This window comes from Microtus ochrogaster, unplaced genomic scaffold (genome assembly GCF_000317375.1).
Source record: "Microtus ochrogaster isolate Prairie Vole_2 unplaced genomic scaffold, MicOch1.0 UNK54, whole genome shotgun sequence".
Lineage (NCBI taxonomy): Eukaryota > Metazoa > Chordata > Mammalia > Rodentia > Cricetidae > Microtus > Microtus ochrogaster.
The window spans coordinates 275,477-291,134 of NW_004949152.1; the positions used below are offsets into that span (position 1 = coordinate 275,477).

Genomic DNA, 15,658 nt, shown 5'->3' on the forward strand with positions numbered 1-15,658 from the left:
GGTGGTGGTGATGGTGATGGTGGTGGTGGTGATGGTGGTGGTAGTGATGGTGGTGGTGGTGGTGGTGATGGTGGTAGTGATGGTGGTGATGGTTGTGGTGGTGGTGACGGTGGGGTTGGTAGTGGCAGCAGCGGCAACAATTATGGTGATTTACCTCATGGAACTGTTGAGAGGATTAATGAGTAAATAAACACAAAGCACTTAAAACAACAGCCATATATATCAATACTTCCCCTAAATCTATTGGAGCAAAGATTTTTTTTCCCCCAGAAGTTTTAAAGTTAGGCCTATGTAACTTCAACAATCATGACCAGGTTGAGATAGAAACTGTGGGCTGTTATTACAGTCATGAGTCTTTTGGAGTTAGACCTAAAAACTGACTTCAAAGTCTCATATCACTGCTTGCTTGTTGGGTGACCTTCAGATTCCGAACCTCGCTTTCCCCACCTGGAAACAGGGTATGATGGCACCTATCATGGGAGTTGTAGGCTCTGTGATACCAGTAGGATTTATGGTTTCAAGGCTTTGCATGGCTGCCTGTTTGCACTTCTCTGCATCTTGCCATTCTAGCAGACTCCTGGGCTGTGTTCTAGACTATGGGATTGAGCGAGCCTGCAGCTGAGGCCAGGAATCTACAAGGTTGTGGCGTGGTCATGGTAAACACAAGACGCCCCGACCTCTTGCCTTTCTTGACATAACAAGCCAGCACGGGAGCTCTCAACCTTCCTATTAGGAACATAATAATTAATCCCAGGCCCCAACTTTCCAGCTGTGCCATCTGGAACTGCTGACTGACTCAGTTTCTCACTTCTGAAACAAGTGTATAACGGAGTAGCCATGAGGCTTAAATGCTGAGCCAATGCTAAGCACACAGTGGGTACTAGAAAGCCGTGTGGTGGTTCTTTATTCACTGGACAAAGTGATTCTAGGCACTGCACTAAGTCTGCTTCACGTAAAGTTCACTATTGATATTAAATCCATTTCACACATTAAATAGTGGGGCTGAAAGTGACCAATGCCTTGTCTTGAGTTGCAGGGTTGGAGTGGGACTGAGTGGGACTCAAGCCCAGGGCCTGTACTCTTCACCACTGTCCCATCCTAGGGGTCCAGCAACATACTGTTTGTTCCCTATCTTCCTCCAAGGCCCTCCAAGCGAAGTTCTCCATTCTCCTCAGCCTGCACATCCTTTTGGCTAGTAACCTTGAGGCTGACACATTTCTGAACTCCAGTAACACCTACCTGTCAGCCACCGTCTAGTCTATCTCTCTTCCTTTTTCCAGATTCTCAAGATCTTCCCAGACCCTTAGGCCCACCTCTCCCTCTGTCGTTAGAACCCACCCCAAATACTATCATTTTTCTCTGCTTCTCTTCCTCCCTGGGCATCCCTCACTAGCCAAGAAGGCATCCTCTCCTCCCCAGTTCCCTCTGCTGCATCCTGCTCCTCCCAGGGAGCTGAGGAAAAGGCCCACACATACTTCACCCCACCCCAGGCTGTATATCCACAGTAGGTTGGCACAGGATAGTCATGACGCGAAGACTTCAGATTTTTGTCCCCTAACACTTGAAATGAGATCTCCATCCGGCTGCATCCCAGCCCTATCCCCATGATACTCCTCAGCCATTCATTGCACCAGGTGGTCTAGCTGTGAAGAGCGGAGACCCTCAAGAAGACTCTATGGGTTCCAGTAGAGTCTTGACGGTGGCAGGTGAAGGAGGGTCCAGATTAGGCCGATTTCTCAGGGAAGCAGGGTGTCTCTTCGTAGGCCCTCTTTGGTTGTACTGAGAGATCATCCAAAGTGCACACTTCCCTAGGAGGAAACTAGCAAGTCCCACAGCCTCGGAGGGGCAAGGGGGTTAGCATCCGTTCGAACCCTCAGTCCCACCATCATACTAGAACACACATTTCTATGGGAAAAGCGAGGAGAAGAAGGTGTGAAGGACCTGGGGTCTTAGGAGATGACCCTAGGGCTGTCTTCGGAAATGGATAGGTAGCCTCCAAGGACACAGCTGCTGCTGCAGGTGGGTCCTCTGTGGCCTGGCACTGAGACTGCTGCCTATAAATGTTTGCGCAGGTTTACCATATATTAATACATGTAATGTATCTATATTTGTGCAGCGTATATCATACATGGATGTACATAATATACTTCGAATGTATCATTAGCTATACTTATGCATATATATTCCTAAAATATGTGGGTAACCTTAAAATTCTATATTATATATGTGTGTGTGTGTGTGTGACTTTACACTCAAAGGAAACTGAACTACTTGTAAATTAACTTTCTTATTAATAAATATACCCATCTAACTACATGAGGGATATTAAAAAGAAACAAGCAGTCCTTACAAAAGTTACCCTGTGAACACTTCCAATCAGCATCCCCTCCCTTCTGCCCAAAGGTAACCTCTACCTTGACCTCTGGTGGCAGGGATCCCTTTGGCCTGTCTAAACAATAGAAAGCATCACTTCACGTAGTTGTAAGTTTATGTAAATGCTATCACTCCGCATGAATCCTCCTGCAAATGTTCTTGAGATTTTGCCAAGTTGATATGTGAATTTCCCTTTTTTAAACAAATGGATGTGATTAAGGAAAGTGAATTGATTGGGAAGAAAACACCAAGAGCACTCCAGGACAAGTGGAACACGGAGTACCAGCATCTAGGTAGCGTGACACCTGACCTCACCACCATTCGCTTTTATGAGTATGCAAAAGGAGGCCAGGGAACACAACAGTTGTGGTCCCGGTCATCATGTGTGCTCCTGTCATGACTGGAATGAGGTTCCAGCCAATAGCTGAGGCCAAAGAACTTTCCTATTATGTTATGTTGGTGAGAAATATTGTCCTTTACTTCATCCCACCCAGAATCATAGACATCAACCCATTTCCCTGCCAAAGTCACTTCTCAACCTTGAACTTCAGAAAATAAACTGTTTTGTTGAATCAGTTGCTTCAACATTAAGCCTGAAGCTGGGATGTGACTGTGTTGGGGGACCCGGTCCCGCTGTCCGGCCTTCGAAGTTATGACAAGTCTTCGATCAGCAGCCCACCTCAGTGACCTATATTTTAATGTGAGCTATTAGATTATTGCTAATGAGACATCTTAGGGATAAAAGAATTATGCTCGCTGCTCAGGCCATGGTAGAAGTACAATTGAATTAAAGGCTGAAATCGTTTAGGACTCTGCTAGACAAGCTGTCCCCCAGGCTGGGCCTGAATGTAGATATTAAGCTTTGGAAATTACACAGGAAAAATAAGTATAATTGATCTAAGGTAACTTCACTCGTCTAAATTAAATAATGTGATTGTTACAGGCAGAAAGGCTCAAGATGAGGAGCGAGGCGGAAAAGGCTCCCTATCTGCAAACAAAGTTATAAGTTAGAGCCCCAGGGAATTGACTTTTCCATGATGGGCTGAACCCCCTCCTGGCGGCTTCTGGGAGTCTGCTTGGTAGCAGCAGAAAGGGAAACTGGTCTGGATGTCAGAGGACCTGAGGCCTGGCCAGGCACACCCCACCACACACTCCTTCCCACTGCTGTGGTAGGGTCCTCACAGCCTCCCCCTGGTGACTGACAGTTTATGTTTCTGTGACTTGTGTCTACCCATGGGGATGCTCTCAGAGCTGAGGAAGGCCATTTGTTGTTATCTCACCCTCCCCCCCAGAGCAAGCTTCCTCCATCCCATGCCATCATTTGCCATGTGACAGCTGTGTAAGGGACAACCTCTGACCAGCTCCTGCTGGTGACTCAGAAAACCATGCCTTTCCCCACAGGACTAACTGTCCACAAGGCACGTGTGGAAAGAAATCCTCTCTTAAGTTGTTGTTGATATCTGGTCACAGCAATCAGAAGGGCCACTGATATCGGCTCTTCTGTCCCCTCCTTCCTGCCACCAGCATCCCCTGATCCACACTCCTGGACAAGACCAGTTCTAGGAGCTGTCTGGGAGTTGCTCTTTCCTCAGGTCCCACATGTACTACCCCAGCTCTGTCTCTAAGTCTGTTACCTGAAGGCAACTCTCCTGAAGCAGTTTATGCAGTGGCAGGTGCTGGCATCAGAAATCTCCCAGGTAGGAACAGGCCCACCCATCTGTGAACTGAGAGTTCTCACCTGCTGGCCATCCTCCCCTCTCTTGGCCTCTGTTTACCCCCCCCCCCACACACACACGTAAGCAATTCAGTGAACAGCCTATAATGGAAAATGTGATGGTTCCCCAAGTATCTGGCTTGCCGCAAAATTTTACTGCTCTGGAGTCTTGAGGTCCACAGCTAAGACTTGTAAGTATCACTCTCTTGTGACCAAAACCATCTAGAACATCTCCAGATCCAAGAGGTTTCCTCTCGGCTCTATCCCTTCTGGAATGACTGCTCTAGGTTGCCAGCTTGACAGGACTCAAAGTCAGTTAGGAGACATCCCTTCGAGTGTGCCTGTGGGGCTGTTTATAGAGATGCTTAACTTGAATGTTCTGGAATAAAAAGTGGAAAATGAGAAAACCACCTGAGAGCCCACAGTTCCTGTGGTCTTTCTTATCTGCCTACATATAAGCAAGTTCCAGTCATCGTGGCCACAGTTTTCTGGTAACATGCCGTCCTCCACAGGACTAACTGACCTCAAGCAGAGCGCAGGAAAAAAAATCCTCTCTTAGGATGTGGGATAAAGGGAACACCCCTGCATTGCTGGTAGGAGTGCAAACTGGTACAGCACCTTTAGATGTCAGTATGGCAATTTCTCAGAAAATTAGGAAACAACCTTCCTCAAGATCCAGTAATACCACTTTTGGGTATATATTCAAAGGATGCTCCATCCTACCACTATGTTCATAGCAGCATTGTTTATCATAGCCATAACATGGAAGCAACCTAAATGCCCCTCAACTGAAGACTGGATAAGGAAAGTGTGGTACATTTACACAACGGAGTACTACACAGCAGAAAAAAATAATGACGTCTTGACATTTGCAGACAAATGGATTGATCTAGAAAACATCATATTGAGTGAGGTAACCCAGACCCAGAAAGGCAAATATCATATGTACTCACTCTTAAGTGGCTTTTAGACATAAAGCAAAAAAAAAAAAAACAAAAACAAAAAACAAACAAAAAAACAGCCTACAATTTACAATCCTAGAGAACCTAAACAACAATAAGGACCCTATGAGAGGCATACATGGAGCTAATCTACCTGGAAAGTAGAAAAAGGCAAGATCTCCTGAGTAAATTAGGAACATGGGGACCATTGAAGAGGGTTGAAGGGGAGGGGAGAGAAAGGAAAGGGAGCAGAGAAAAATGTAGAGCTCAATAAAACCAATTTAAAAAAGAGACCCTCTTTTCAGTTGTTGCTATCTGGTCACAGCAATAAGAAGAGTCACTACTGTCCGCTCTCTTCTGTCCCTTCCTCCTTCTCCCCTTCCTTCCTGACACTAACGTTCCCTGATCTACAATCCTGGAAAAGAACAGTCCTAGGAGTTAAAACTATAGTGACAAATCAGACAGTTCAAGTCCCTCCTTGAGCTCAAGAAGAATTAAAAGCCTAGAGAGAAACAAGCAAAATAAATACAACATGGACACACTGGTAAGTGTTCTGAAGAAAATGCTTACACTGTGACAGCCATAGAAAGTCCCGGAAGGGCCTTGGATGGTGTTCAGAGGCACCTTCTCTGGGGCCTCAGGAGCTGAGAGACAAAAAGATCAGGAGGCCTCAGCCTTGTGGGCATCTGAGGAGGACTGACTGGGTCAGAGGGGGCAGAGAGAGCTGGACATCAAGAAGGCATTTGCATGCAAGGCGCAGATAAGGAGGTAACTTGGTTTTCCAGCTCCTTTTGGCAATTCTAAGGGGTAGGATTTCTCTCTCAGATTAGTAAGAAATCCATCAAGAGTGTTGGAACTGAGCAGCCTGAATCTGTGTTTAAAGGGTCTGGCCAGTGGCGTGGTGCAGGGACAGGGACTCGGGTGGAGCAGGGGACCTGATGAGCAGGTTTTAGAGTAGTCCAGGAGAGACAAAGGCGAGGAGGGAGATAAGAGGCTCTTGTCCTGGGCAGGAGGAGAAAGCATGATTATGATGGTATCCTAAAGCCACCACCCAAGAACAGTCTGTGACAATCAGGCTTGAAAATATAAAAGCTAATATCGACAGGCTGGACAATGGCTCTGTTACTTGACCTTCAGAGATGCGATCCTACTGGCTTGGAAACCGGTACTCCAGGGAAAATCTCTTTCTACCTTTCAAGCGAGGTCCATTCAAAGGCCGGGAGACCCTGAGCCCGCGTCTGTGAACATCACACATCGCATCTGACCGTTTCAAGAGCGTGTATCCCAACCTTGATCCTGTCAGCAGGAAGCTGACTTTCCGTGTGTGGAACAGAAGACGCGGCTTCATTTGAGAGGCTTTCCGTGTTAATTCCCACAGATGATATTTTTAAGGCAGAAGCCCAAGCTCTTCCTTTCCCAGCATCAACATCCCCCTTGTTAATCACAAAAAGAAAAATTACACAGCTCCAACGCGCCGCCGTTTACCCACTGCGTCTGCACGGGATCGCTCTTTGGACCTCGGCTTTTCCTCCTGTGTGATGGAGAGATGGTTTCCCAGCATTCCCTTCTGCTCTTACATCCTAAGTTCCTTCTGTAGAGAGTCACCAAATGATGGATGTATTTCCTATGATGTGGAGTAGCAGAGACCATTTCCCCAAACACCGTGCCTCCAGCCCCATTGCGTCCTAGAACTCAGAAAGGAGGAGAGCTGGGGGCAGGGTCACCTGCCTGCCACAAAGGATTCCCTTATTGCCGTGTAAATATGTTTCCATACTTCCAGTAGCTTCCGCTCCTGTTTGGTCACCTGGGAGTCTGTGTGAATCCTTCATTACTTTTTAATTGCTTGATTTTCACTTCTTTCTTATTTTTTTTCCATGTTACCTTCAGAGTGAGTTTAGTTCAATGACTCATCCGTCTGACTTCTTTTATTAATTGATCTACTCATGAATAATCTCATACACATTTATTACATTGAGGTCATATTTACCCCTCCCACCCTGTCTTATTCCCTTCTTACCCCCATCATCCTCTTTATTCCCCAAAGTCTCCCGACCGACCGCTATGTTTCTTTGTTTAGCTTTGTTTCTGTTCATGAGCCCCTGGGCTTAACCAGGACTACCTACGTAGATGAGGGGGTGAAGTTGTCCCCAAACAGGGACTATTGTTGACCAGGAGATTGGATGCCTATTGTGACAGATACACAATGCTTTGGAAGGCAGCCCATCCCATCTTTTGATATCATGATTGATAGGTTAGGGTTTGTTTCCCTACATCTCTGGCCTTAGCCCTCTGATCCACACAGAATGATAACAGACACCCAGATCAGTGGACTGGCATAGAGGACCCATTGTGCAGACTGAAGCGGCTACCCGTTACACACGGGGAACGGTGACTTCTGCCCAGAGAATCCATAGAGGACCAATGGGTTGGCATAGAGGACCCAGATATAACTTTGAACAACTACAACCACCTGGTTTTTGACAAAAATGTGACATACACCTTGGAAATAACACAGAATCACCAACAGCTGGTGCTGGGGAAACTGGGTATCCACACGTAGAGGAATTAAATTAAATTCTTACTTCTTAGTCTACACAAAAATCAGCTTCCAGCGGATTAAGGGCCTCAGTGTATGTGGTTGGAGTGTACTTCAACATGGGAGCAGAGGCATACTTTCTGAGAAGAACCCTGGCTGTACAGAAAATAAGGCCAACAGATCACTAACTAGAGCCTAAGGAAACTGCTGCCCAAACCACACATGGCCAGTGAGATAGCTCAGTGGGAAAACCTGAGCTCCATCCCAGGACCTATAAGACAGAAAGGGAGAACCTGCCATTACAAGCTGTCCTCTGACCTCGACACACACGCTACGGCTAAAGTATTCACATGTGGGCACATACACACATTCATTCATTCGTTCATTAAAATACAATTAAAAAGGCTTTTCTTTTCTAAGACAGTTTCTGTACAACAAGGAAATGGTCAAGGCCGTGAAAAGGCACAGAACAGGAGAAACTCTTGGCCCGCGATATATCAGATAGAGAGGATTCACTTCTAGACTAAACACAATAAAAGCCCCACTTGACATTTTATGAATTTTAGACTCATATCCTATGTGCCCATTTCTCTTCCCAGTTCATGGAAGCCAGACTTATATTCAATTATTCTGAGGTGATCACAAAACACAACGCTGTCAGTCCCCTGTGTTTCCCGAGCCCGTGCCTCTAGAATACAATACTGCTGGGTCCGTTATTGTCCTGAGAGTGCCATCTCCAGAGACAAAATATGAAGAAATCACAACAAGCTGTGCCCATTAACACAAGTATGTCATGGCACAACCTTTCCAGAGCAGAGGGTACTCCAGAGCTCATCCAAAGGTGCCCTTCCCTCCACTTAGCACCCCAAACACTAACTGGTTAGCCCAGGCCTGGATTCCTAGACACACAGAGTAGGATGGGCACTAAATGCAGCCCACCCTCGCTTTCGGCATCTGTGTTAGGTTGAAGTCTGTTTCCCTACACCCTTGGCCCGTAGAGTCACACCGAAGAAGCTGATAGCCAACCACCCTGCAGACATTTGAAGGTAGGAATGACAGCTGTTCCTGCCCCTCATCAGACCACCATCCACCCTGCTTTCTCTTCATCGGGCCTCTCTGTTTCTGAACAGGTCTTAAGAGACTGGTTCCAGAATTGCCTTTGGAAGTCAACAGTTGTCAGGATAGCAAAGCTCATTACCAAAGAGACTATGGGGACACATTTCTTCCTTGCTTCAGCCATTGATGTTCTCAGGCTTCCTTCACCCAATTTGCTCCGATTGTATCCCTGTGAAACATAAGCACATGCCCTGCATGACCATCCTGTGCTATCACCAGAGACAGGCCACAGGCCATAACCATTGGTGATCACTCAGAAAGATGCCTGAGGGTCACTAAGTGGCTGTGGCACTTCACGGTGCAGGGTAGACCAGGGAAGGACTTACACCTCTGTCACAGGGAATCATCAGCCAGTTCCTTATGGACCTACTGGAGACCCAGGCATGTTTTATTGTTTTACCTAGTGCTTTTCCAGTTGAGAGATTCTGTATTAAACATCTGAGTTTCTGGCTTCATGTAAAGCTTTGGGGGCTCTGTTGGGATACCCCAAATTTGAGGGAGGGCGTAAGTTCTCCAGATGACCTCAGAGTCTTTATTTCCCACCTGCCTTGTGCCTGTGCTCCATCTTTGAGATGTTTGAAAGTTCACAACCCCTGTTTTTGACACATCTCCTTCCTCACACCCGCTCTGCCCCAGGATGATGGCACGGTCTGGGGAAGCGTTATTATTGTTTCTGTGTGAGCATTCAAGACTTCCCATTTCCACCTACCTCCTAGCCATGACTGGCATGCCCCTGCATTCCTGCCTACCCGAGTGTTGCAAGACCAGTTGGTCCTTGTCTTTGTACATCCCGCTCCCTTAAGGCACCCCTCTCCACCACGCACTCTTCGCTGTCTACTAAACACAAACCCTGCAGGATCAGCTTTCAAGTCATTTTGTGCAGTTACATGGTACTGACCTCCCTCGGTCTCTCTAGCACTATTGGTGTTGTTGCTGCTGCTTTTACATATTCCCTGCACATAACAAGAAAAATCGATCCTTAGCAAAGCTCACACTATACATAGTGACACCAGACTGACTCATGCGACACAGAAGAAAATGGGATCTGATTACTGTTGACAAGATTCTTAGAGGACTTTAGAGGTGCAGTGTATGCCCAGGCTCAGAATGCACTGCAAGTCCATCCAAATGTAACGTCCAGAGGCAAGTGATTAAATGCAGTGTGTGCCCAGGCTCAGAATGCACTGCACGTCCATCCAGATGTAACGTCCAGAGGCAAGTGATTAAATGTAGTGTGTGCCCAGGCTCAGGGTGTACAGCGAGACCATCCAGATGTAACATTCAGAGGCAAGCGATAAAATGCAGTGTATGCCCAGGCTCAGGGTGCACTGCAGAACCATCCAGATGTAACATTCAGAGACAAATGATAAAATACAGTGTGTGCCCAGGCTCAGGGTGCACAGCGAGACCATCCTGATGTAACGTCCAGAGGCAAGTGATTAAATGCAGTGTATGCCCATGATGGAGGAAGGTCATTGGTTAAAAAAAATAAAGAAACTGCTTGGCTGGCCCTCATAGGTTAAAACATAGGTGGGAGGAGTAAACAGAACAGAATGCTGGGAGGAAGAGGAAGTGAGCTCATACTCGACAGCTCTCCTCTCGGGGGCAGACGCCTCAGAGAGACACCATGCTCCTCTCTCCTGGGCAGACACACACGATGAAACTCCGACCCAGGATGGACGTAGGCTAGAATCTCCCTGGTAAGCCACCTCATGGGCTACACAGATAATTAGAAATGGGCTAGTCCAGGTGCGAGAATTAGCCTAGAAGAAGCTAGATAGAGATGGGCCAAGCAGTGTTTAAAAGAATACAGTTTCCGTGTAATTATTTCAGGCAAAGCTAGCCATGCGGGTGGCTGGGTGCCAGGGATGCAGCCTACCACTCCTATTACTACATGCCCAGGCTCAGGGTGCATTGTAGGACCACCCAGATGTAATGTTCAGAGGCAAGTGAGGAAAAGTGAGATGGGCTGAACAAATCAGAACCAGACTCCAAAGTGATGCCCTTGGGGAGACTTGGCAGATCTTAAAGGGATGCCTGGATTTGGGAGGCTGTGAGGCCAGACACAGCTGACCCAGGACGATGCATTCAGTGTCACTTGTCAAGCACGTGCATGGCAAGTTCACTCTTGGATTGGCCAAGAACCTCGATTGCTACACTTTCACTGGGAAACAGAAGGGCTTAGGAAACAGTTCCCTTGGGATATCCGGAACATATCTAGGTGTCCACAGTAACTGAAACTGTCTCCACTTTTACAAATGAGATATGCCCAAGGACTAAGGACAAATTCTAATCATACTGCCAAATGAAAAACCTGTACCATGAAATCATGGCCTCTGCCATCTTAGGGGACAGGAGCTGGTCTGTGAGTCAAGGCTGGAGTTGTCTTCATTTCCTGAGATGATAGAATCTTTTCTCCAAGATAGAGCACGGTGTTCATCCCTCTTCACCAGATAAAACAAAGTCCCCACGCAACGTAGTTCTGGAGCACAGAACTCCAAGTGCAGACACAGAGGACGGAACCCAAGTGCAGACACATAGGACGGAACCCAAGTGCAGACACAGAGGATGGAACCCAAGTGAAGACACAGAGGACGATGGAACCCAAGTGCAGACACAAAGGACAGAACTCAAGCGCAGACACAAATGGGTAGATCTTCACAGGACCTTCCTCTATTGAACTGATTTCTTCTAAATATGGAAGAGAACCCGACAACTATTGGTCCACATCTTCTGGTTGGTTGGTTTAGGTTGTGTGCTTGCCACAAACTTCAAGATCTGAAAATTTTTCCTACCCTACAACCTCTTCCCCAATACACACTTCTGAGGTAGGGTACTACACACAGAATGAGACCAATTGAGCGTGTTATTTTAGATGCTGAATATTGAAGAGCAGGAGGCCCCAGTTGTTATGTCTCTTGTGAAGGGCTGATGGTGAATAGTGTCATCATAGCAGGAGTATTGTGAGATCAAACATCAAGAGAAGCCAGAGACTCAGGGCCCAGGCTTGTTCTTTTGATAAAAAAAAAAAAAACTAACAAAAATAACAATGTTAATCTTTTTTGAGGCTAGTGCCCCCAATGCTCTCATTCCCCCTTCCCCCCCCCAATCCTCTTGTAGGTTTAAGAAATATCCAGGTTTAATGGGATTCCTGCACTCTAGGGTGACCCTGAGGGGAAACCGGGAGACCACTAACTCAACCACCAACTCAACCACCGGGAGGAAGAAAAAGAGACCACATGATCCTCTTTTGGGAGTTCACTTAAATACTCTGTGGGAGTGGTCCTGATCCCTCCCTGGCCTGCTGGGATTTGGAGTCCAGACCCAAACAACTCTCAGGCCTGGGGGGCTGGGATAGATGTTGCAGGAAATGCACCTCTGAGCTCTGGTTGTATCCTCCCTGACCCGTTCCTTCCTCAAGCCAAACCTATGTGGTTCATTCAGATAATGATGTTTAATTTTTTTAAATTATACTCTAGTTTTAGGGAGTTTGGAAGGGAAATTTGGTTCCTATTGGACTTGATTTATTAGTAGATGCCAGAGATATATTTAAAAGATACAGTTTAGCTTTCTTTTGTAATTCCAGGAGACCCAAATGACTGACTTTGGTTCAAGGATTCAGAAGTAAACTTCATTCCTTTTCCTGAGTTTGGAGTTCATCTTCCCTCACTAAAGGGTCCCACTGGACGAGACTGCGAAGCATGCCTGTCCTGAGGAAGGTAGCTTACAGTCCTCAGAAGATGTCCCCGGGATGTGAGCCCCCAGCACACAGCAAGCACTCAGAACACGGCTCCCACCTCCTGTCTACTCTCATTCAGGCTGCCTCAGCATCAACTCAAGTTCATTCCCCTGCCTCTTTTCTCCCCTAAGTCCTTTGGAGGTGGTTGGGCTAATAAATATCCATCTTTCCCACCTTCTGGGGGGTATCTCTAGCCCCCTCCACACATCTATGAGAGAACGTCTTAGGACACTAAAAGGACGGCCAGGCAGAGATTTGTGCAGGAGAAATGTCAACTTATACCATCCAGATTCTTGCATTTTCAGAAGCTCACATGATCATGTTGGCCAAAAGAAAAAAACTTAACAATGACATAAGTGTGTTGATGTGGGAGTGTCATATATCAATCTGTTGATTTCATTGGTTAAGCAATAAAGAAACTGCTTGGCCCTGATAGGTTAAAACATAGGTGGGAGGAGTAAACAGAACAGAATGCTGGGAGGAAGAGGAAGTGAGCTCAGAGATGCCATGCTCCCCTCTCCCGGGCAGACGCATGCCATGAAACTCCGGCCCAGGATGGACATAGGCTAGAATCTTCCTGGTAAGCGCACCTTGGGGTGCTACACACATGATTGGAAATGGGCTAGTCCAGGTGCGAGAGTTAGCAGAGAAGAGGCTAGATATAATGGGCCAACCAGTGTTTAAAAGAATACAGTGTCCATGTAATTATTTCGAGGCATAAGCTAGCAGGCGGCCGGGGTGCTGGGGATGCAGCCCCGCTGCTCATATTTCAACAGTGTGTTTTCCCTTTATTCTCTTGTCTGTATCTCTCTCTCTCTCTCTCTCTCTCTCTCTCTCTCTCTCTCTCTCTCTGTCTCTGTCTCTCTGTCTCTCTCTGTCTCTCTCTCTGTCTCTCTCTCTCTCTCTGTGTGTTTCACACACACACAAACACACATACACACACATATGCACTTCCCCCCCACATACAGTTAGTCTGACTTTTATCGTAACACAGAAAAAGAAAAATTGCCGATGGGGGAAACTGAGTCACAGAGAAGGCAAAACCCATAGCAATCCATGAGGAAACACAGGCACTAACACCAGGAGTTGTTCATTACAGCCCCTGGGAGGAAGGCACACTGTGCAGAAGGGATGGAGGGGTACTAAGCTACTGTCCACATCCATGTCACCTAGATTGTGTCCTTACCCCACCGGCCTGTGCTGCCCATTCTGGGCTCCTATCCTCAAAGTGCACATACATCCTGTCTCAAACCTGTCTGTCAAACTCTCTGGGAACAAACAAGGATTTTTTTTTTCAACTCCAGGACACTCTCTCCCACCCTTAGTACTGGCTCCACCCTGGGAAGCCCTGCGTCACTGCCTGGGGCCTGGTGACCTCTGCAGGAACTCCTCCATAAATGCACAGACAATGGCACAGGAAGGACCAGCCTTTAATGTGCCCGAGGGGCTGCAATCAAGCTCCTCCCCGCCTGTGGCTTCAGAGTCCTCTCCTATATCATCTTACAGTGGTCACACTAGGGTCCTGGGTGTGGGCAAGCCAGTATGATCATTTCTCTTTCCGTGTGTGGAGACGGAGATGTGAAAAGACTCAGTGGCCGTGGGCTGGTGTGTCCCTGAGGTGGCAGTTAGAGATCTTGGATTCCTAGACTTCCTCTGGCCTCAGGGTATGGAACTTCTGTCCCCAGTGTTGGGACCAAGCAGTCGGCTCAGTTTCTTTGTTTGTAAAAGAGACCCATCAATCTTTAGAGACTTAGAGATCGCTGGTGTGCAAAAGCCAGGTAGATTCTATTGATGGTATTTTTAGAAACTTTTAAGCAAAGTCAAATTTTTAGGTACCATTACTACAATGACCTTCTGAATCAGTGAATGGCAGAACCCAGAGAGGGCTGAAGGAAACTCACAGTTATTAGGGACTCTCCAGATATACCCCACTGCAACCCTCCTCCACTCTTAGGCCTAGCAAGCTGCAGAGCTATCCACAGGATGGTAGGAGTCCTTCTGAGTCACTCACGTGAACTGTCCCCTCAACCGTTTGCCATCAGCTAAACTCTGAGCGATGTCTCTAACCTGCACACAGAGGCTGCAGGGGAATGATGGGAGGGAGCAAGCAGCCACTGCAGTTTGGGGACTATCCACCCTCAAGCTGGGTTTCTGTCTCCCTATCATTTAAAGGAAGAGCTGGTCTGTCTTGGGGAGTTGCCTCGGGGGAACGGATGGCATTTTTCTATCAGGATTTTCAGTGTTTTGTTTGTTCCTTTGCTTTTGTTTTCAAGAAGCGGTTTTCAAGTCAGGAGTATTTGGTTACTGATTTGAAACACCGTAGCTAGGGTAGGTAGGCAAGACCTGCAGGACTGGATGTATGCAAACACGGCAGGACTTGAATGAAAAGAACATCTTGCCTGTACAGGCACAGCCAAGATCACGACAGGGCTGAGGAATTGATCAGATGCCGCATTTACTGTAGTGTATTACAGCGTCTACCTACTGTTGTGACAACATGCCTAAAATAACCAGATTACACTGAGGGAAGACTTATTCTGGCTTACGGTTTCAGAGGTTTGGTCTGTGACCACTTCCGGCCTCCGGCAAGTCGAAGTCTCATAGGTCTAGGAAACTCTCCTCACTGCCGCTGAGAAGTGAGGGGCCGGAGGAGTCCCCACATCCCCTTCAAAAGCATTTCCCAAGGATTTAGCCTCCATCAACTAGGTCCTCCCATTTCCCAAAGGTTCCATGGCCTGGCAATTAGTCCCAGGTGTTTGGGGGAAACTTTGGATCCAAAGGAGGCTGACAGGCTGCATCTTCAAAGAGATAAACTACGCCAGGAAGTCATTTTGGAGATCTGTCAAATCATCAGTTTCCTTCCAGCCTGTGACCTGGAAGGAATTACAGTGAGCGGTGCTCTGAGCCCTCTGCACACTGTTTACAAGGCTTGTGTTCACTACTCAAAAGGAAAACAGCTTTTCCTTTTTTTTTTAAGAACAGTTACATCTAGGGGAACGATTTCTGTCTCAATAATTTCAGCTTAATTATTCTTCCTACCAAATTCTAGCTTGAAACACTAACAAAGCAGATGACTGAGTCCACAAAGTCTAAAAACCTTTATGAATTTATATATTGACTGTTCTTCTATTGAAGAAAACGGTGTGTGTGTGTGTGTATGTGTGTGTGTGTGTATGTGTGTGTGTGTATGTGTGTGTATGTGTGTGTATGTGTGTGTGTGTGTGTGTGTGTGTGTGTGT

At 46.9% G+C, this 15,658-nt stretch overlaps 1 long non-coding RNA gene across 1 annotated transcript in view; it reads left to right on the forward strand.

The window, feature by feature from the left end:
- Window positions 1-11,233: 11,233 nt before the first annotated feature.
- The window catches only part of LOC101986340, a 4,673-nt gene continuing 248 nt past the window's right edge, over window positions 11,234-15,658 (forward strand). Inside the window, exons 1-2 of the long non-coding RNA XR_258884.1 lie at window positions 11,234-11,508; window positions 12,267-12,399. This is a non-coding gene — a long non-coding RNA (uncharacterized LOC101986340). The remainder of the gene's footprint in view (window positions 11,509-12,266; window positions 12,400-15,658) is intronic.